This window comes from Passer montanus, unplaced genomic scaffold (genome assembly GCF_014805655.1).
Source record: "Passer montanus isolate IOZ18808 unplaced genomic scaffold, ASM1480565v1 scaffold119, whole genome shotgun sequence".
In the NCBI taxonomy this organism is placed as follows: domain Eukaryota; kingdom Metazoa; phylum Chordata; class Aves; order Passeriformes; family Passeridae; genus Passer; species Passer montanus.
The window spans coordinates 1460003-1482084 of NW_024358611.1; the positions used below are offsets into that span (position 1 = coordinate 1460003).

At 47.5% G+C, this 22082-nt stretch overlaps 1 protein-coding gene across 1 annotated transcript in view; it reads left to right on the forward strand.

Moving 5' to 3' along the window:
• Window positions 1-4709: 4709 nt before the first annotated feature.
• BLK (BLK proto-oncogene, Src family tyrosine kinase) overlaps window positions 4710-22082 on the forward strand; it is a 44519-nt gene continuing 27146 nt past the window's right edge. Inside the window, exon 1 of the mRNA XM_039697618.1 lies at window positions 4710-4961. The gene's annotated coding sequence lies outside the window, so the exon portion shown is untranslated. The remainder of the gene's footprint in view (window positions 4962-22082) is intronic.

The following is a 22082-nucleotide window of genomic DNA, read 5'->3' on the forward strand; positions in this document are numbered from 1 at the left end:
CAATCTGTTCAGTGCTCGGTCACTGCACAGGAAAGTTCTTCCTCATTCCAGGTGGAACTTCCTGGGCATCAGCTCCTGCCCATTCCTGTTATCCTGTTGCTAGATCCCACAGAGCTGAGCCTGGTCCATCAAGCATGTGGAGGTTCAACATTTTCAGCAACACCTCATCTGAATCAAATCTGATTCTGTGCCCATGAACCAAGCAGAACCAGGGAACAGAGAGGCACAGGGTGAAACAGCCTGGTTTTGGTGTGGGATGAGCAATCCCAGGACATGGCTTGGGAATGACCACGACTGGGGCCCCTTCCTGACAAACAAATTGGATTCAGGCACCCAGATTTGATAGCCAGGAGCGTTGAATCACAGTGACATGGCCAGACAGGGTCACTTGGCCTCAGGGGCAGAGCCCAGGTCTAGCAGGGTGAGTTTACAGCAGAGGTGTTGCTTCCAAGGCTGGATGTCTGTCTGTCTGTCTGTCTCCTCGCAGGAACAGACCACACACTCTCACCCGCTCCCTCTTCTGTAAATGTTTATTTTTAATTCAGTTGCGTAATGGATTTCAAATGAGCTGCCATAAGATAGCAGTGAAAGGCTGCAGCCACATCCCTCTGAAGCCAGTCCATGGGTTTGAATGTTTTTTGGCCTGGATTTATCTTGGATAAGTTGTCTTCATCCAAAAAACGCTGCTGGAGAGCTGATGAAGAAGAGTGCTGCTCCCACTGGTGATGCTCTAACACCAACCACCTGCAATGGACACCTGAAATTAGGTGTGATCCGGTAAAATAAACCTGTGAAACACCAGCACTGTCCACACCTATGGCTCAGTATTTTTTTTTGCTTTTCCTCAGACACAAGGAATCCTTTCTGCTGCCTGCAGGGCTCCAGAGACTGCCAGCTCCCACAGCATCCCTGGGCACAGGAGCTTTCCCAGAAGACTGCTGAATTCTTGGGAACACATGGATCCAAGCCTGAGGTTTTGCTGGGATGAGGTTTTGCAAAGCCCAACGCTGGAAACTGCTTGCTGTAGTGGTAGTTTGTAGAATCGTGGAAGGGTTTGGGTAGGAAGGGACCTTAAAGATCCTCTCATTCCACCCCCTGCCATGGGCAGGGACACCTTCCACCATCCCAGGTTGCTCCAAGCCCTGTCCAACCTGGCCTGGGATACTTCCAGGGATGAGGCAGCTGGACTTCCTTGGGATCCCCTGTGCTGACCTGAACACCACAAACTCTGTAAGGTGCCTTAGAGCCCCCTAAGTCTTACCTGGACCTTCTGAGCTGCCTCTCACCACCCAAAATGGGCAGAAATTACCATTTCTTTATCACAACAGCAGCAGCTAAACTCAGTTTGGATTTGAACCTTCTGCTTCTTGCCCTTTCTGCTGGATTTGGGTGGTTTCTCCCTGCAGCTATCCTGCTAGCAAGGCATGGAGGAGCTGGATCTCCTGGCAGGGTCGTGTGGCCATTCTGTGGGACCAGTGCTGGAATCTTACAGAATCATCCATGGTTTCTTCTCAGCTGGTCCTCAAATAAATGCTTTTCCCCTAAAGCAAAGTCCCTGTAAAGAAAAGTTCCTGAACATATAGGGAACATATAGGGAAGCTGGGACAAGAACGTGGAGTGATGGGACAAAGGGGGAAGGGTTCAAACTGGAAGAGAGTGTCTTTAGATGAGATATTAGGAAGAAATTCCTCCCTGTGAGGGTGGGGAGGCCCTGGCAGAGGTTGTCTATAGAAGCTGTAGCTGCCCCTGGATCCCTGGCTGTGTCCAAGGCCAGGCTGGAAAGGGCTTGGAGCGACCTGGGATAGTGGAAGGTGTCCCTGCCCATGGCACAGGGTGGAACAGGATGGCCTTTAAGGTCCCTTCCAACCCAAACCATTCTGTGATCCTACAGTTCCCTGGGGTTCGGCCTTCCAAGGATGGGAAGGGGAGCCTGTTGTGCACCCAACCATCATCATCCCATCCTGGGCAGGAGCAGCCTCCACAGGGACTGTACCAGGAAAGTCCTCTGGCATGGCAGGAGGATGACCTGGGAGCAAATAAACCTGGAAACGTGGCAGAGGCACCTCCAGAGGGCAGCAGGTCCCCAGGTGATGCTGTCCCTTGGTGTCCCCAGGGGCTGCAGAGGTCAGTTGTGGTCACCTGGCTGCTCAACTCCATGGATCACTGGAGGGACCTGGTGCCTGGTTCAGTCTTCACAGAATCATTGAATGGTTTGGGTTGGAGGGGACCCTAATTTAATTCCAGTCCCTTGCCATGGGCAGGGACACCTTCCACTAGGTCAGCGTCCTTCCTTGGGGTATCTACTTTATTTTCTCTATGGGTTTCTCCCAGGTGAGTCAAATATCAAAGAAAAAAGCAGAGGACAATTGTAGCTGAAATCTTATCAAAATCATGGTGGGAATTTTCAGCCCATTTGGTTTTATTCAAAGGTAAAAGTAAATCCATTTTGTGATTCCATAACTAACTTTGTAAGTGTGTGTATTACTGAATTATTTCTCCCTCAATTAAAAAAATTTCCCCAATACCTGAAGAACTATAAATCATTTACAAATAAAATCAAGACCCTTTCCAAAGATTTTTTACTGATTTGTATGGCTTTCCTTTGATAAACCTACTAACCCAACTCATTGCAGCAGTCCATAAAAGTAAAAAGCATTTAAAAATCTCAGGACTGATATATGTTTTTTCCACCTCTCTTCTTTGCTGAAAAAAAAAAGGGATTTCAGTTTTACTTCCACTCCAAATGGGTGGAATTCTCTGGGTTTTAGAGCTGATGGCCAGGGATCACAGTTCTACTTCAGCAATTGGTGGCTTGACAAACAGAATCTGGACAATCTCCTCAACCCAGGACAAATAAACTGAAAGACCAATAATTGTATTTTTATCTATTTTTTTTTCTTTTACCCCAGCTGTTGGAATTTTTTTTCAATTTCTAAATCAAACTGAGTATTGTGGGGACCTTAAAATGTGAACAGGACTTGAAATGTGTTTGCTTGTTAGATTCCTCCGCTTTGCTGTTTGTTCAGACTGATGAATGAGCCATAAAATCAAATGTTTGCAACACTCCCGATGTCCACTATTCCAGAGAGATCCACACTTTGGAATTTGCCTCCAGACAACTTCCCCTGCAGAAATCCATCAGAAGAAGGGTGTTATCTCAGCCAGTGGTGATCCTTTAATCTGCATGACCAAGAGTGAAGATCCAACCTTCTCTTAAATAATATTTTCATCCCTCATCTCAAAAAAAAAAGCTGACAAACATCCCATTGCTCAGCCCGTCTCAGCCAGGATCCCTGTTGTCCTGTTTGATGAACCTCTGGCTGGTTTTCTTTTTTCCTTGTCTCAACGTGCAGGGGCTCTGTCCAGAATCCAGCAGGATCAGGATGTGACACTCATCACCCTCCTGGCCTTCAGATGAGTTGGTGGGTCTGGAACCCTCGGGCTGAGGGTGGAAATGGGGATGATGGAGCTTCACAGCATTGCATGGTAAAAACAGGAAGGACCTGGAGCTTCTGGAGTGATTCCAGAGGAGGCCACGGAGATATTCCAAGGGCTGGAGCCCCTCTGCTCTGGAGCCAGGCTGAGAGAAACTCCTGGGGGTGTTGCCCTGGAGAAGAGAAGGCTCTGGGGAGAGCTTAGAGCCCCTTCCAGAGCCTAAAGGGGCTCCAGGAGAGCTGGAGAGGGACTTGGGACAAGACGTGGAGGGACAGGACACAGAGAATGATTTCCCACTGCAGGGGGCAGGGATAGATGGGATAGGGAAGGAAATCCTGGCTGTGAGGGTGGTGAGGCCCTGGCACAGGGTGCCCAGAGAAGCTGTGGCTGCCCCTGGATCCCTGGAAGTGTCCAAGGCCAGGTTGGACAGGGCTTGGAACACCCTGGGATAGTAGGAGTTGTCCTTGGCTATGGCATGGTGGAACTGGTGGATTTTTATTTTCCCACCCAAACAATTCCGTGATTCTCTGGTGCCCAAAGGCCCTTGGGAATGGAAGGCACTGAAATGCCCCAGAGGTTTGGGTGAGGTTTGAGCTGGGCCTCACCCACAGCAGCTCCAGATGTGCTCTGGGTGCTCAGCACAGGCAGAGCTTTGTGCAGGAACCACAAACAGTTAATTGCACAAAACAGAGGGAAGGCAGATCTCACAAAATCTCCCACACAAGCAATAGAGAGATACCAGGATGTGCTGTCAGCTGTCTTCTGTGCTCTTCCCCCTGTGCCCTAAATGGCATCAGCTGTCTTGTACTCGTTGAAGAAAGGAGGAAGAACATGACCTGTCTCTTTAGGTGAGATCTGAAGCAGAACCAGAACCTCAAATGGAAAGTAAGTGAGGTTACAGCCCTGTAACCCAGCTGATTACAAAAAAAGAAACTTCTCAGACTCGAACCTGACTGGTGATAATCTCTCTGAAAGTCAAGTGCACGCAATAAATAACCCCACCCCTTCCATTGGCTCAGACTGCTCTGAGCTGTGAATGGGCCAATTTACACAACCCCAGACCCATATTTCTCCTCCCATTTTCAGACCAGCTTTATACCCTGAGGCTCCAGGGGTTGACTTTCACCTCACCCCAGCCTGAATGAGAGCAGTTCAGGGCCCTGTTTGCAGCAGGACCAGACTTCATACAGCCTAAAGAGCCTTTGTGGGCTCTTCTAGAGGTAGACCCCGTTCTAATATTAGTAGGGTGTGAGAAGTGTGGTCATACAGCCAGCCCTGCACTGCTCTAAGTGTAACAAACCAGCTCCATTTGTCATTCAGCTGTTGGCAACAGGAAACCACCAACAGCAACTCAACACACAACGACGAGAAGAATTAGGGTTTTCTCTTTCTGCATGCTCCAAGGATTGAAACTCATCAGAAGGAGCTGATGGTCCCACGCTGATGATCTGGAAGGGGTTCTTCAGCTCTGGTGGACAGCTAAGATTGAGTGGGATATGATTTAATCTGAACACAGGACTCTCAAGGTAAGTGCAAACGATTTTCCAGCAGTTTTCCTTCCTTCCTGCTGCCTGTTTGTTGTCTGGTGCTCCACTGGCCATATTCCCTTAGGGTATTTCAAGATTTGCCCCATCTGTGGACCAGTGATTATTAAAGCCTTTAGTGTGGGATGTCCAATGAGCCAAACTGCTGCTCTGGACCAGGACAGGGGGTGTGTCTGTCTTTCCTTCTGGCAGCTTCCCGCTGCTGGAACTGGGAATGCTCTGAGGTGGGACTGATGCTCCAAGTCAGATGTTCACCCAATGGGTTCTCTCTCAGGCACAGGACAACCTTCTTTCTCTTAAAAATAGTGAAAATAGATGATGGCCAGGAGTGAATGAGCTTCATCCCACTGAATTTCCTGGAAATGAGAGTGACAGGAGAAGGTGAAATCAGGGACCCAGTTCTGAAGTTGAGAGGAGGTGGAAGTTTGGGTACTCAGCTTCCAACACAGCAACCTTTGGGTGCTGCAGACAGTGCAGGGAAGGGTCGAATCGTTAATTCCCCATTTGTGGAGATGAACACTTGGGATTTTTGAGAGCTTTTGCTTTCTTCCACACAACAGATGGTTTAAATGGTCTCACTAGATGCAATATTTTGTTTTCACCAGCTCCTCCACTGAAGCTGGTAAAACCGCTGCAAAGTTAATGCTGGTTGTAGACAAAGCTTCTGGCAAAGCTGGAAGTCTCCAGGGGAGCTGTAGGAAGAGTGGACTTGCTGCTTCTACTCTGGTCACTTCCCAGGATCTGCACTAAGCCTATAACATTCATTCCTGATTAATATTTATGTCAGGCTCAAAATTGCAGAGCTCTAAGTTGGAGCATGGATATTTCAGGATATCTGTGCTTGCTGTGGCACTTTTGGGAGGGAATAGCACTTGCTGTGTTGTGGGGTATTTGCATCTCAGACCTCCTCAGAGAGGAGGTTACACTACAGTGTTTTCTCAGGGCTTTGTGGCTGATGAAGCTCCACTGAATGCTCTTCAAAGTGCTTTAGTTTCCCCGCTCATGATTTGGGGCTATTTCTTGCCTCTCATGATGGGCTGCTCTAATATTTAATTGATTATGAATCTTTAACAGTACAAAACCAGGACACTGCCAGCAGTGAGGGTTCCTGCTGCATGCAGAGCACACGCACATGGTCCCAGCTCAGGTACGTGCTGGACATGGAGAAGGCAGATGGAAATGAGGAATAAAAAAAAGGACAGCTGCAGGGCAGCCCAGGCACCCTCATTAATATGCTTGGTCAGTCATTCTGTCAAGGTTTAAGTCATTTTTTATCAGAAGATTTGAGGGCTGTAGAGCTTGTGGTTTCTTGTTCATATTCTGCTTTCTTCTCCCAGACCTCCTGCAGCCTTTTATTGTATTGGTACCCAAAAGTCAGTGAAAAAACCCTTCTGGCCCATTCTTGTTTTGTTCTGCCAGTACAGGGCTATTATTGCCCCGTGAGGATTACAAAGTCAAAACCTGAATTTTCTGGTGGAGGAGGAAACACCCAAGGCATATTTAAGTGAAAATTTTGCAAAAGTGCTGCTGATTATTCTTTATATTCTCTTCCAACAAATTCCCATGTTCGATTTAATCAGCATGGAGTGTTCTGGGATGCTGTTATACCCTGGGCTTTGAACTGAGATGGTGTATTCCAGCTCCTCTTAATGAAACCCACAGCATCCCAGGATGGTCATCCCATTCCCTCATAATTTGGGCTGTGTGTCCCTTTCAAACATGGCTATCAGCTCCTTTATTTCTGCTTTGTGGCTTTCTTTCTGACCCATATTTCAACCTTTAATTCTCTGTGGCACCTTGATGGGCATATCAACCTCCGAAAATGACCTTGAGGCTTTTTTCAGAAACAGCCCAGGCTTTTTGTCATCTAAAGCAGGTGTGGAAAGGGAGGATTCACATGGATGGATTTCACAGGGATCACAGGGATGTGCTGAGCAGAGTAGGAGCTCCTGGGCATGCTGTTACTTCATCATTATTTGCTATTCTTCCTTCCCCTCGTTCTTTCCATTCCATCTGTGTTAAAAAAGGAGTTTCCTCACTGCTCCTCCACAGTTCACGAGCCTCTGGAGGCAACCAAGCATTGCCTCCATGTGGATGAGTTCCCTTGTAGCCAATCATTTCCTGCAGGGTTTCTATCACAGGGAAAATATCTTTCAGGACACCTGGGGCTAAATCCTGGTGGAATCCTCGCCAGCCCCAAAGTTTCCATCCATGTCTTAATTCCATGTGGTGCAAGTCAGCTTTTTTCATTAGACTGACTCCACATTGCAAGATTAGAAGTAGCTGGGGGGGTAAAAAAAGGATGAAATTCCCCCTTGCAGAGGTCTTGGCAATGAATTACAGCCCCAGGGTCCTGGTGCTGTTTGTGGAAGGAGCAGTTGCACCTATGGATATCACTGGACAAAACAGGCTATGCAGAGTCATGGTTCTTGCTTAAACATAAATAGGAATGTAAACCAGAATTCCAATATTTCATGCTGGATAAGACGTTTGCTTCTCACAGATCAGCCTGTTTTCCATACCAGGTTTAAATCCATCACAATATCCAGCCAAAAATATCTTCCCCACCAACAAAAACCAGGCTCAAACCACCAGAGATCCTTGTGTTAAAGTAAAAAAAGTGGGTTTCAATTATAATTTTTTCTAAGAAGTTGCAACTGAGCAGGAGAACAACGTTCCTGTGGTTTTACAGAGCAATTTTGTCTTTGTTAATGCTGGTCAGTTTTAATTTCAAAAACGTTGTGGCCTTGCCTATTCAAATTTCCAAACCCAGTGATAAATGCATGAAGCAGAGGGACATGGTTGAGCAAAGGTGTGGGAAGTGTGAACCATTTGGAATTACTGCAAGAAATTATGTTGCTTCATTTGCTGGAGACACAGCAAAGAGGGAGGGAATAAACTTGCTGTCCACCATGGAATCATGGAATGGTTTGTGTTGGAAAGGAACCTTAAGGGTCAGCTCATTCCAACTCCCTGTCATGGGCAGGGACACTTTCTACCATCCCAGAGTTTTCCAAGCCATATCCTTGGACACGTCCAGGGATGGGGCATCTGCCATGCGTAGGACAGAGAGTCATGAGTCTTTCAGTCAAGGAAATTAGTGGTGGTTGTTAGGATGCCATTTTAAGGCTATGGGAATTAGAGAGCTGGGAAAGACTGATAGGAAGCAGTGGGAATTTCCATCACTGAAAGCTTTGAAGCACATGTTAGGGGAGTCTCTGAGATTAATGACCTTCGTGGTGCCAGTCCTACATTTCTGCCACCCTGTGGAATACACTTGGCTTCTGAACTGAAATGTACTTTTCAAAATCACCACCCTCCATTTCTCCCTCGTTATTTATTTACTTACATACTTTTATAAAATAGTTTTCCAAATTTGACCCAATCTCACTGGCAATTTCTGCTCCTCTGGAAGCCGTGGAATGTGTTGCTGATCAAAAAGCAGCGAGCAGCACCCCTGGGGTTCTGTGTGTCAGGCACGTAGGAGACGCAGCAGAAATAATAAACACATGGCTCACAAATGAATTCTTTGCTACTTAACGAGCAGAGAAGAATAAAAAAATTACTCAGTGTCCAGGATGTCTGGTGTGCCTTGGTGATGGCAGGATCAGGAATGATTTTGGTGGGTGAAAGTTGGGTGAAAAACTCTTTGTCACTTGATAAAGGGACCTCACAGCCAAGAGGCAAAAGAGGTGCTTGGCCCCATGCCCAGGTCCCCATGGTCACAATTTACTACAGGATGGTGTTTCCTCAATTATGGAAGGTCTCTCTTATCCATGAAACCTGGGGTGGGAAAGAAAAACTGTAACAAAATGCCTGGTGCAGAGGAAGTGCTGGACTTCTTTCAGCCCAGACAGCTCCTTGCCCAACACCTGAGCCTTGGTGGCATCCAGGGTTATGTGAACAACTTGGGACCATGAAATTTGGGGCAGAACCTCTCAAAATGTGTCTGTGGGAGGATGATGATTGAGAAGTGGGCTTTGAATAGAAGTTAAATTCGACCTGTGGAAAAATCAAGGCGTCACCTGTAATGCATGATGGAAAGAGGGAGAAGTGATGCCAATCTAAGCAGGCAGAGAAATTGATAGAAAATCTTTAAATTTACTTTTATCTTGATGTTTTTTCCTGGCTGTCTCTTGCATATTTGGCCTTGACCATTTTAGAAGCAGAGGAAGAAGAGCACAGCTGCTTGAGACATTAATGCAGCAGACTTGCACGATTATTACTCTTTTTTTCCAGTGAGAGGTGCCAATATTCATGGTGTTTGTGTGACAGAACCTTTTGAAAGGTGGTGATTTCCCATGGAATGCTTTTTTTTCCCCTGAAAATTGTGGTGAAAAAGTTGGAAAAAGCTTTCTAAAAGTCACTCAGTGGTCTGCCAAGGAATAATAACTGTGAGTGGAAGGGAATTGTGAATGTGGGGCTCTGTACAAGACTGGTCCTAACCAGGTGAGAAGAAATCCTGGTTGTTTTAGTGCAGTACTGCTGGTGCCAGGCAGAGGATGGACACTGGCAAAGCAAGAAACTTTAGGAAATAAGATTTCTTCCAGCTCTGAGGCAATAAATTCAGGCCAGATCAAATGTAAGGTAACCTGAGAGTAGATCAGCCCCATCAATTCAATGCCATAAATAATGACTTTCTGTAACAAACCTGGTTGCGAGGTTTGGCTTTGTTCTGTTACATTCCTGTCTCCTTCGAGCACCATAAGGATGTTTCGATATTATTTTAATTCTGAAAATTGAGTTAATCATCTAATTTTGGGTAAGGGATTAAAAAGCAATGGGTTTCTTCTTTCTTTACGAGCATCAGAAAGGAAATAATATTGAGACAAGGTCTTGGCTGCTGCATGTAGTCAGGAATAGTCATATTTTGAGTGTAGGACAAGCTTGGCAGGGAGGACTGGCCTGGGTAGGAGTTATTTTCTCTTTCCAAAAAGGCTTTTCCTCACGGGATCCAGACAAAATCTCTTTGTGGAAATTACTAGCAGAATACCTCCCAGTTGCCATCAAGCATAACCTGCATTTTTATCCCAGTCTCCGGAGATATCCTGCAAAACCAATGGGATTTAATAATAAATAATGGTAGTGAAACAAGAGGGAGCCGATCTTCACCCTGCACTTGGGGTGATCTGAGTGTCATCCCAAACACAGGGATGGGATCAGGGAAAAATCCTGTTTTCCTTCAAATCAGGGAAAAAGGGATAGCCTGTCTCTTGCAAAGCAGAGATCCAACAGGAGGGCCGGTGAAATCAGGGTAGACTTTAAATAAACATGATAAACATACGTAGATAAATATAATCCAGGAACCACCACAGCTCCTGTAGAATGGGGATCACCAGGGGTTTGGATGCAGCCACCAAATGTTTAAGAGGTAGAGGAAGCCCAATATTGCCTGTTTTAGTAGCTGAGATGCTGCCTTGGTGTTCAAAAAGTCCTCAGAGAGCTCCGAAAATGAACTCTCAAAATGGAGTCTGGTAGGTTGGTTATAACACATCAGTGTCTTCCAAGAGCAGCAGGACACTGTAAATAAGCTGTTCATCTGCTAGAGGTATGGGAACAGGGAGGTTCTGATGGTAAAAGAGACTACTCATTCCTAAAAGGGAAGAGAAAAGCTTGGCCAGCCTGTGAAAACAAAGTCTAGAGGAAATGAGCTGCCCAGCTTTTGCAGCGGCAGGAGAGGGAAGCAGTCCTGGGGGCCAGCTGGGAAAGCAGAGGTACCTTCATCCTCTCGGTGGGCTCAATTCAAAGCTGGAGTTGTTTCTGCAGCAGAAATCCCAACAGGAATGCCTTTGTGTCAGTGTGAAATGGATAAAATGCCATGGGATGGGCACTGCTGCACAAGGAGGCCGTGCAGGGGCCACCATTGCAAAGTCTGGCTGTGGGGTTGTCCTGGTGGGCTGTGGGGTCATCTGCAGGGAGGCTTTCCCAGGAATGGCTTCAAACTGACAGAGAGTAGGTTTAGATTGGATATTAGAGAGAAATTCTTCCCTGTGAGGGTGGGCAGGCCCTGGCACAGGGTGCCCAGAGAAGCTGTGGCTGCACCTGAATCCCTGGAAGTGACCAAGGCCAGGTTGGATGGGGCTTGGATCAACCTGGGATAGTGGAAGGTGTCCCTGCCCATGGGAAGGTGTGGCCCTGAAGGATCTTTAAGGTCCCTTCCAACCCAAACTATTTTGTGATTCTATAATTCCATTATTTCTCACTCGTGTCAGGGCCTGCAAAGGCACTGGAGAACATCTGGAGGCTGACGTATGAAAACAGGGTGGAAGCCACCACCAGAAAGACCCTGCTTGGCTGGGTGAGATCACAGCCTGTGCTTTCAGGTTGGGGGAACGGGGACAGATGGAGCCCATCTGGAGTGACTGGGAGCTGCAAATGAGAGACTTTTTCCCTTTTTACTGCCTTTTTTCACAAACTTTCTCAGGGTTCCCCTTCCAGCTGCTTTCAGAGGACATCCCTGGGCTGAGGAAGCAAATTTTCCAGGCTTCCAGAAGCTCCATCTCATAGCCATGAGATTCCCAGGCTGGAGGAAACAGTGTAGGCCCAAGGATGAAGGGATGTGCTCCAGGTGACACACAGGATACCACAAGATACCAGAAAGACCTCCCTGGGATGCAGCAGGCCAACCACAGCACACCGAATCCTTTTTATTTTTAATTCTTGCTTTTGAGCTGCTTGAACTGCGGCCATCACTGGGAGAGTGCAGTGCAGATCCCACTGCAGCTGCTGGGTTTCCCCGCTGTCAGCAGTGGGAATGTGTGTCAGAGCAGAAGCAGGTTTCTCTCTGGAGCTGCCACGCTGTCGCCCCGTTCCCAGGATGACTTGGCAGACACTGCAGCAGCGCTCAGCCCTTGCTGCACCTCGTGGTAGCTCCTCCTTCCCACCTCAGCGGTGGATGACAGCAGCTTTCTAAAAGAGCAACTTCCCTTTTCATAGGGATAGGAAGTGAAGCTCATTTAGCAAAGAGAGGTCGCCCACCAAATGGCGAGGCCCTGTCCTAAAGCTCAAAGCCCTCCACCTAACCTGACACTGCCCTCTTCTTCCCCAGCCCCAAACCTGAGGAGCTCCACCTCCATCCCCTGCCCTTAGCTGGAGGAGAACTGGGAAGGGAAAACGGGAATTGGCAAGGGGGAAGTCTGGCAAATCTGCAAGGGCTTCCTCATTTCTGTGTCTCTAAGAGCAGGCACACCTGGCTGAGGCCTGCTGGGTTGCGTGTCTGTCCTGGTTGTCTTCAGTGTCACCCAGGCTGGGAGGGTGTCAGAGGATGGTGCCAGGCTCTTTTCAGTGGTGCCCAGCCACAGGATGAGCAGAAATGGACATAAAATAAACCACAAGTTCCACCTCAACCATGATGAAGCAATTCTTTATGTTGAGGGTTTCAGAAACAGCTGAAGCAGCTGGCCAGGGAGGGCGTGGAGTTTCTTCTTTGGAGACATTCTAAACCCACTTGGTCATGTTCCTGTGTCGTGTGTTACAGGTGATCCTGCCTTAGCAAGAGGGTTTGACTGGCTGACCTCCAGAGGCCCTTTCCAAACCCAAACTATTCTAAGATTCTGGGATTCCAGGATTTAGAGATTCTGAGATTCTGTGCTGACCCTCCAGGGTGATGGACTCAGTGTGACCCCCAAGAACTTGCAGGCCCCTGTGTATGGCCCAGACAGCCTTGCAGCCCTCCATGGGGATGTCTTCGTTTGTCAGGAGCACAGCTGCAGAGCCAAGGCTGCTTCCCATCCCATGTTTCCAGAGGGGGCACCAGCCACGTGCACCCTGGAGCAGCTGTCCCTACCTCACACATCATCGTGTCCTCAGCCACCCTCTTGTTGTTCTTGTGTCCTGTGGCTGGTAAAGGTCTTCTGCCATGACCTCAGCTCAGATCTGCCCCGTGAAGCTTTTCCTCCTGTAAACAACATCACCAGTGTGGGGTGACCTTTAGCTTGTGCATCACTCCCAGCAGATGTTGGCTCGTGTTTGTCCTGCTCAGTGGGGGCAGCTGAAGTGTAAACGATGTGAGGTCATCCCAGCCTCGAGCTGGCTGAGACCAAGCGTCCTTTTCCCTCCTGCTGTCACTTACAACGCAAAGATGACGCCATGCAATTACCCACAGAGGTGTACATGGTGGTTTTTGGGGGCCATGTGTTTGCAACAGCTTAAAAAAATACACTGACAACACTGCAGAGGAGCCAGCTCATTACACATCCGCTACGGGAAGCCTCTACAGAAACAAATCCTGCTTCTTATACAACATTTATCTCCCAGGACAGAGTTTCAGTCTCTCAATTGAACATGCTGAGGCAAAGTGAGAAAGTCACTTCCTCAGAGCCACCCACAAGTCCCTGACCAGGTCTTAATTCGTTAGACCACGCTTCTATGGTCGAGTAGGTTCATAGAGGGATGGAGCTGGCTGGAACAAGATGTGTTTCATCAGTAAAAGGTCTTTTTTTTAGCGACAGAAAGGAAAGATCATTGCAAAGCCAGTTTTTAGGTTTGTTTCCTAAAATTTGGTGGTTTGAATAGTGGAAGAACAATCCATTCACAGTCATTTTCACTGCTTTTAATGACAGCTGTTAATAGCCTGTGGCATTTGCTGGGGTTTGTGTCTGGATTCTCTTTGTGTTTCTCTCCTTCTTCATTGTTATTTTCATTGGCCAGGTTGTCCGGGAAGTGCAACTCCCACCCTCTCCCAGGTGATCATTTTTATAATCAAAATAGAGCAAGAAATCCTTAGAGGGGGAGAAAAGAGTCAGTTCTGACACAAAGACCTGATTAAAAAAAGAAATCCCATTAAAAGCATTTGCAAAACCAGGCTGCTCCTGCGGTCCAGGGGTGTAAAGCTGTTGGTCTCATGGATGGTGTGGATGTGGTGGAATCCAGAGGCCTCTGAAAGAAAAATTTGGGAAGGGCCTTCAGCCCCATGGAGCATCTGTCATGGGTCCGACCAGCGGCTCGTGCGTCCTCGGATCGTGTCCCCCGGAGCAGCAGCGTGGGAAGCAGGCAAGTCGGGAACATCCCACCCCCATCCACGTTCCCCTGAGGGTGGGGAGAGGCACAGCAGGTTTTTCTCTGTCTTCATCCACCCTCCTGTCCTTCCTTGTCCTATTTCCTCTCCTCCCCACAATCTGTGGGTTAAGGAGATGATGGAGGCACCTCCCAGCTCCTGCTGGATCCGTCACCGAGGGATGGTTTGCGGGGATGTTGTTCCCTCTGTCTGCTGTAAAAGGAGGGGAGGACAAAGAAGTGCCAGGTGTGCACAGCCTGGCATTCCCATCCCCCCCATTCTCCCAGGGCCCGGAGGGGAAGAGAGGTTTTGTGTGTGGGGAAGGCTGACAGGAGTTGGACACCGCTGTGATCAGTAGAGAAGTGCTCTGGCATCCCATTGCTATTCCTGACATCCCATTGCTATTCCTGACACGCAGCTGGAGGTGTTCAGGTGGGGAATTGGAGATGTACATCCTTCCCTATAGCCCTTTGCCTCTGCTGAGTGTGGTGAGAGGGAGCATCATTCCCTCTGAGACTTGATCCAAGGAACTGAATTTCTGAGCACCAGCCTGCCACCAGGTTCATCATTTCTCCCCTTGGTCCTATAAAATGCTGTCCCTTCCTAGGAAAAATCCTCTGGAATGCAGGGCCTCCAGGAAGGGCCTTCACCAGGGCAGAAGTTTGGGTGGCCCCATATAAAGGTGTGGAGCCCATCCATCTCCTCATGTTATCAGGGCTGGGAGGGCCAGGACCTCCCCACATCCCTACAGATTCCTGTGATATGTCCTCCAAGTGCTGTGGAATGGAGCATCAGGGGTTCTGGCCAAAGGACCACAGTCTGTGCCCACTTCCAGAGGGTTTGGATGTCAGATAGGGGTGGCATGCAGAGGGCATTTCTCCCTGTTGTGCCCCTGCTCACCCAGGACCCATCCACAATTTGCCCCACACCAACACTGGGCAGAGAGAAGTTTGAGATGAAATTTGGATTGAAATTCCGGGCTCTGCAGGAAGTGCTGTTGGGCAGTGCAGCTTTGTCATAAAACCTGTCCCTCCTGAAGAACCCCAGAGTGGGGGCTGCAGGTACCCAGAGGGATGTGCCTCATTCTCCTGGACCCATCCTCCTCCTTGCCCACTCCAGTGCATCCCACAGCCCCTGAGTCCTGCAGAGACATTCCCAGCAGACATCCCACCTTGCTGCCTGGGCTGAGCTCATGAGGGAAGCATGAAGGGAGGTGGGATAAGCAGTCTGCCCTCCTGCTTTTCCCCTCTCCAAGACCCTGAGCCCTGGCTCTGTTTCCTGGCCCGCAGCCTCCTGCAGCCCAGCCGAGCCTCCGTCGGCTTCCAGCGGGATGCAAAGCTCAATGTAAGCAGCCATTTTTCCTCCAGACAGATGTTTTGATTAGGGAATGACCACTCTGGCAACAGGAGGCTGTTCTCTTCTTCTGGAATGAGCAAGAAGCTTTTATTATCTTCTTCTCTTTATTTTTTTTTAATTCCCTGTCAAAGGACTTTCTGTGTCTGCTTAAACTCAAGGTTCTGGAAATCTGTGCGCTCCCACACCCCCCCAGCCTCACACAGCCTTCTCCCAGAGATTGTCTCAGCTCTTCAGAAAGGCCTGGAACAGATGGATTTTCTGCTTGTTTCGCTTGCTTGGGCCTGGTTCACCTGCAAATCATGGCCTAAGAAAAATTGTAGATTTAGGGCAGATATAAATTGTAATAGAAATGGAAAGCTGGCTTGGATTGTAGCAGGAGACCCTAAAATAAGCCAGTGGGCTTCAGTCTCTTTCCTGAAATGTGCACCCCTCACTTTGGGATAAATCACAGGATCACAAAGCTCCTGGATTTGTTCATCTGCCCTGGGCTGCCAGGAATCAGATATTTCCAAGGCAGTTTGGCCACACTGGCTGTGCTCAAGACTGGGACCTGGACAGAGTCCAAGCCAGGGAGATGGGATGCACTGGAATGGGGAAGGAGGAGGATGGGGCCAAGAGAAGGAGGCAGCTACAGCTGCATTGGGGTTTTTTAGGATGGATCAGCCTCAACATCAGCACCTCACCACAGTGGGAGAGCCCAGTTGCTCCTGGGGGTTTTTCACCTTCCCTTCAAGGACCTTTGACACAGATGAGACTGTTTGACAGAGTCCTCATTTCACAAATAAAACCTGGTATCCATCAAAGATCAGGACTGGAACAGGGTCTGAACACTGTCAGTAGGATATTCCCAGTTCTCCGGCGAGGATGCAACAGGGAAACCCAACATTTGCTTCACTCCCCAGCAAGAACCAGGATGCTTCTTCCTCTGGGTTCTCCAGCTCTTCACGGGGACTTCCTGCAGTGCTGGAATCATGGAATCACAGAATGATTTGGTTTGGATTGAAAGGGACCTTAAAGCCATGGGCAGGTCGACCTTCCACTAGACCAGGTTGCTCCAAGACTCATCCACCCTGGCCTTGAACACTCCCAGGGATGGGACAGCCAGATTTTGGCCACCACATCACAGAGGGTGGCTGTAGCCTCCACCTTCTGCCTCTGAGAAAGACCTTGCTCATGGTTTCAGTGCTCTTTATAGCACAGCACATTGGTTTGGAGCTGTCTTCTTACCTCCTCTTAGCAATGAAGCTGCAAATTATTTCAAAATATGACTTGACAGAAACCCAGCAGAAGTAGAAAATGATCACAGCAAAAACTGCTTCAGTAGCAAATCTTTCTTCTTATTTAAGGAGCTGATCCATCAAGATCTTCAGTAATTCTTCAATTTTGTGTCTTGCAAAGCAGTCCGAGGGTGCCAGGTCAGGAAATGTTCTGAAGAACTACATTATTGAGGGGAAAGAGAATTGAATGCAACTGTGATGCTCTGAGAACTGGAGGAAATTTTTTTTACTGAACTTTCTCGCTCCTTGTTGATGCAAAAATGCAAATCTGGAATACTTAAATTATTGCATCTGAAGTGAATTGATTTCAGCAATTCTTTCAGAAGAGGGGAGGACTTGCAAAGAGAAAGCTAGCATTTAAAACCTTTCATAATAGGCTAGATCTGCATTTAAAAAGTACATTTTTTAGGGTTTTTGAACCCATTTACTTTTAAAAATGTGTTCTTAAAAAAATAGACATTCGTAAGTTTTAAAATGAATTAAAATATCCGAACTTACTGAACTGTTGAAACACTTTGTTGCACCCACCACAGAATCTGGATGGAAAGGGGGCTCATTTTGTGATTTCAGTAGGCTTAGGGGTTTTTTCTTTTGGAGCTGCCCTCAGAGTGAAACTCTATTGGTTTACTTGGGTATTAACCTCTTTTTTCCATGGCAGTTTCATGGGGTTGAGGCAAATGGTGAGCCAAGACTTCTGCTTTTCTGCTCAATTTGGTCTTGTTTCCTTTCCTATACCCGCCTATGCACTCCCAAGGCTGCCTGTCAGTGTCCTCCACATCCCTCTTGCAGAAGGTGCTGGATTCTCACCAGAAATTACTTTAGATCTCTTTTGCCCTGGTAGAAGAAAGCAGCCAATGGCAGTAGGTGGTGCAGGGCTGCTCATTGTGAAAATGAGATGGTCAAAGGTTTGAAATGACAGAACCCAAGGCAAGCGTGTGAAATTGACTCCAGGGAGGTTTAGGTTGGATATTAAGGAAAGTTCTTCCCCCAGAGGGTGGTCAGGCACTGAACAGGCTCCCCAGGGAATGGTCAGAGCCCCAAGGGTGCCAGAGCTCCAGGAGTGTTTGGACAATGCTCTAAGGGATGCAGAGGGTGGGACTGTTAGGATGTCTTGGGCAAGGCCAGGAGCTGGATTGATGATCCTTGTGGGTTCCTTCCAGCTTGGGATATTCATGGTTGTAAGATCTTCGGAGAGCTCCCTTTGACTCATTTCAGCAGAAACCCTTCAACCTGCACCTACCTCTCTGTAGCCAAAATGCCACCTCAACTACCCCTGTGAAGGCTGATAAAATTGCATTCCATCATTCCCCAACGTGGGCACCCAGCTTGAGCCCCAGTTTTAGAGGTTCTGCTCATGTATTGAATGTTCCTGTGACCTGCATGTCTGTCCCACAAATTCAGAGCTGGCTGCACCACAGAGCTCGTTGTCCTGGTGTCAATTGGCTTCTTCAGCTTGGCTCTTCTGGAACATTCTTTACTCAGGACCTAGCAGCAGCTAAGCTGGACTCATAAAATTGTAGAATATCCTGAGCTGTAAGGGGCACATCATTGAGTCTAGCTCCTGGACCTGCACAGAACCACCCCAAGAATTCCATCATTTTGTTTCTGAAGCTGTTTTTTGCTACACGCTTTTATGCATATAGGATCATAAAATCCCAGAACGGTTTGGGTGGAAAGGGACCTTAAAGACCATCCAATTCCACACCCTGACTTGGGCAGGGACACCTTCCACTGTCCCAGGTTGCTCCATGCCTTGTTCAGCCTGGCCTTGGACACTTCCAGGTTTCCAGGGGCAGCTCAGCTTCTCTGGGCACCCTGTGTCAGGGCCTCCCCACCCTCACAGGGAAAAATTTCTTCCATATATCAGACCTAAATTTCCCCTCCTTCAGTTTAAACCTATTATTCCTTGTCCTATCCCTCCATTCTCTGATGAAGAGCGATATGGAGAAAACTTTGTGTTGCCTTAAAACTTCTTTGTTCTGGTCACTCTGCTTTGACTTTTGGTCGCTTTAAAAAGAACTCGTTTTGGAAGCTTGAAGAAAAAATTTCCCCTCCCTTAGTTATTAAATAAAACCAACATTTTTAGATGAGAAATACTATAAATTCGCAAAGGAAATTTCTATGATTTTCTGAGTTATTGTGCTCTCCCCAGCACTCCTTTCCACTGGAAAAAAAAAGTAAAAACAGGGTAGGAGAACTACTCTAAATGGCTTTTCTCATTTATTTTTTCTTGTGAAGACAATTTTTAAAAGCATTAATCAGAAGCAAAACACATTGTCATGACACACACTCAACTCAGCCGCCTTTATTTTCAAAAATAAAATTACTTTTTACCAGTCTAAGGTTCCACCAGCTGTGACATGGGAACCAGCAGCTCGCTGTATCCAGCAACATTTGCCTGCAGGACTATTTCGGGTTTTGTAAAACACCTTCTGGCCCAAAGGATGGTGGCGTTGGCTGCCGAAAGTGTTGGAGGTGGCTGGGAGAGTGGGGCTGGTGGATTTTGTAGGGACTGCGAATCCCCAGCACTGTTCAAACCCCTTCTGTGTGTGGGTGGGAGCGAGTGACCTTTGTGGGAGGCTTGACTCGTGGTGGGCTGTGTTGTTCCCCTCTCTGAGCTGCTTTTGCACGGCTGTGCCTCCGACACATGCGTGGGGACAAAGCTGAGTCTGTGCAAGGCTGCAGAGAGGTGTTTCCAGTCTCAGCAGGGTGCAGAAAGGGCTGCAATGTCCCCACGGGGGTGCACAGGTCAAGTCGTGGTCCCCACTCCTCTCAAACCCTGCCTGAGGAGCTGGAATGGCCCCAGGCCCCTGGTTGGACTTGCTGAGGTTGATGTTCCTCCAGGCCTTTCCCATTCTGCCACCACTGGGTACCAGAGTAGTTAAAAGAAGATTCTTGGCCCAGGGGGAGAAGTAGGACACAGTGATGGTGTGGATGATTATGATTAGATTTACAGATAATACAATAAATGTTGCCAGTGAATATCTAAAGAATAGCTCCATCATCTATTGCAGTGGTTATAGTGTCACCAGGTCGTAGTTTCTCCTGTTGAGCCATGAGACCTCCTTGCTTTCTGAACTGCCCAAAGAAATCTAAGTGTGGCTCACTCCACTGAGATTTGGTCTATCACTAAAGCATTACAGTGTAAGCAAGTTCAGCTGGAAATGTACAGATCTTCAGTCGTTGGCCCTGCAGAATTTACAACTGCAAAGCACCTATGGAGCTGCTTTAGGATTTATCTCTGTATTTGACCAGAACTGAGAGATTTCACTCACCCGCCCAAAAGTTCTCCATCTTTGGACTGGATGTCCTGCAGGTATCCTTGCCAGGGTGAAGACCCATCCAGAAGCTGCTTTCCCCCTTGGAAGATCAGTTGGTCCAGAGGGTCCAATCTCCAACAGCATTTTATACCCTTTTGCAGGCCCCCAAATCATCGCATAATAATAATAATAATAATAATAATAATAATAATAATAATAATAATAATAATAATAATAATGTATTCCATTAATTATGTGAGCACCTGGTGTTCTTATGATTGGGCAAATTACATTGCCTGACACAGAGCGGAAGGGGAGAGGGAGGATGTGTGTGGGAGGATATATTTTATGGCCAAAATATCTTTCGTTGCCATCACGCATTAAGAGCAACTGAAAACCCCAAAAGAAGCATCCATGATCCTGTAGGTGTCAATCCTCCCATAAGATCGTCCTTGTGACATGACTGGCAGTCAAGGCAAATTGCTGACTCGTGCTGTGTCTCATATTCCCTAAATCTGCCAAAAATATGGCAGTTTTATGAATTATGTCTCACTTGGGAGCAGAGTATATCAAAGATCCCAGGATTTTCCAGTGAGACAGTAACAAGGACAACAAATCAATGCCAAACATGTAGGTGGATTTTCTGTCTTTCACAGCTGGTAATGAGTGATAGCTGAAACGTATCCATTGTCCAGCCTTGACTTTAAATGATACCTTGCTCTTCCCTGCTGCTGGAAGAAAAAAAAAGAAAAAAAAAAAAGAAAAAAGAAAATTCAAGCTACTCTTGTGGCAAAATCCCCCATGTTCAAGAATCTGAAATCCTGGCACAAAGTTGTGAATGGAAAAGCAGGAAAAGTTCCCCTAATAAATCATGTGCCATTGCACCACCAGATCTGCTAAGCAGAGCAAGTTCTGGGTACAACCTGGAGGCTGCCAAATAAAAACGAAATTGCTGCAGGAACTGCTCTGGTTGATTTAATAGGTGAAACTCCCCCTCCAACTGTGCTGTCAGTGCCTGGAGCGGAGCTGAGGCCTGGGGACAGATGGATGGGCCATCTGCAAACCCAGGTCAAAGGAAATCTCAGAGATGAAAAAAGTTTTGGATGGGGGGAAAGCGTGTATCAGGCTATCCTGAAATATTTCACCATTTCCTTCTATTTTGCATACCTTATCAGTAATAATAAAAATAAAGCAGAAGGGAGAATACATTAAAAAAAAACCAACAAACTTACAATATTTTGGCGGCTTCATTAGAAACCTCATTTTAGAGTCCCAGATTTTAAAATATTAGATCTGTGCTAGAAAGCAAAGAAAAAAAAAAAAAGCTGCTTTTACTGGAATATTTTTCCCAGTGAGTCTGGCTTGCCGGGAGCTTTTCTGAACACACTGGTTGGAATCTGGCTACCAAGAGACAGTGCCAGACTGACATTTGTGGGGTGTCCCTGGACCTGAGGCCCCTGATCCTCCATGATCACTGCAGACCTTGAGGTATTTTGGCAGAAATAGGAGTCAATATGTCTCTGCACTTCAGGGTTTGAATTTTGGGAGTTTTGGGCAGGTAGCCCACACCTTCCAAGGCCTTTGCTTCAAAGCAGGAGTGGGGCAGACTTTGGAACTGGAAGTTGCACTTCAGCAATGCTGGCTTCATCTGTTCCTTAATTTTTGAGGCTCTAAGAAGAGTTTGGCCATTTTGGCTACCCAGACCCATTATTATCCTTAAATTCCAGACTGGAGCTGAAATTACATTTCTAGGATGAAAGTCAAACAGTCCTCAAGCCCAATTTTGGAATACTTAATGCAGACCAGATGATGATCCATGGAAAAGGTTTGATTCATTTGTGTCTAGTGATCCTTGGGGTGTCCAGCAGGTCTGAGACATCCATAGGGTAGAGGGAAACCTAATCCATGATTTCTGGGAGAGCCACACTTTGTGAGGCCCCAGAGCACATCAAAAAGTACCAGAGTACTGCAGCTGGATGAGACAAGCCCTCAGCCCACACTTTACAGGCAGAATGGATGCAGGCTGCACCGCATTCCTTAAACTTCTCACAGTATTCCAAGGGGCCAGAGAGGTCCTGTGGCTTCCTGGAAGAACCAAGTGTGAGCCTGAGCTGCTGAAATGTGAGGAACAGCGGGACTGGTTCCGTGCACGCCGCGGCCACATCCGCGCGCTGGCCCTGCTGCGTGGGAGGGACAGGAGCTGCAGAAAGCCCTG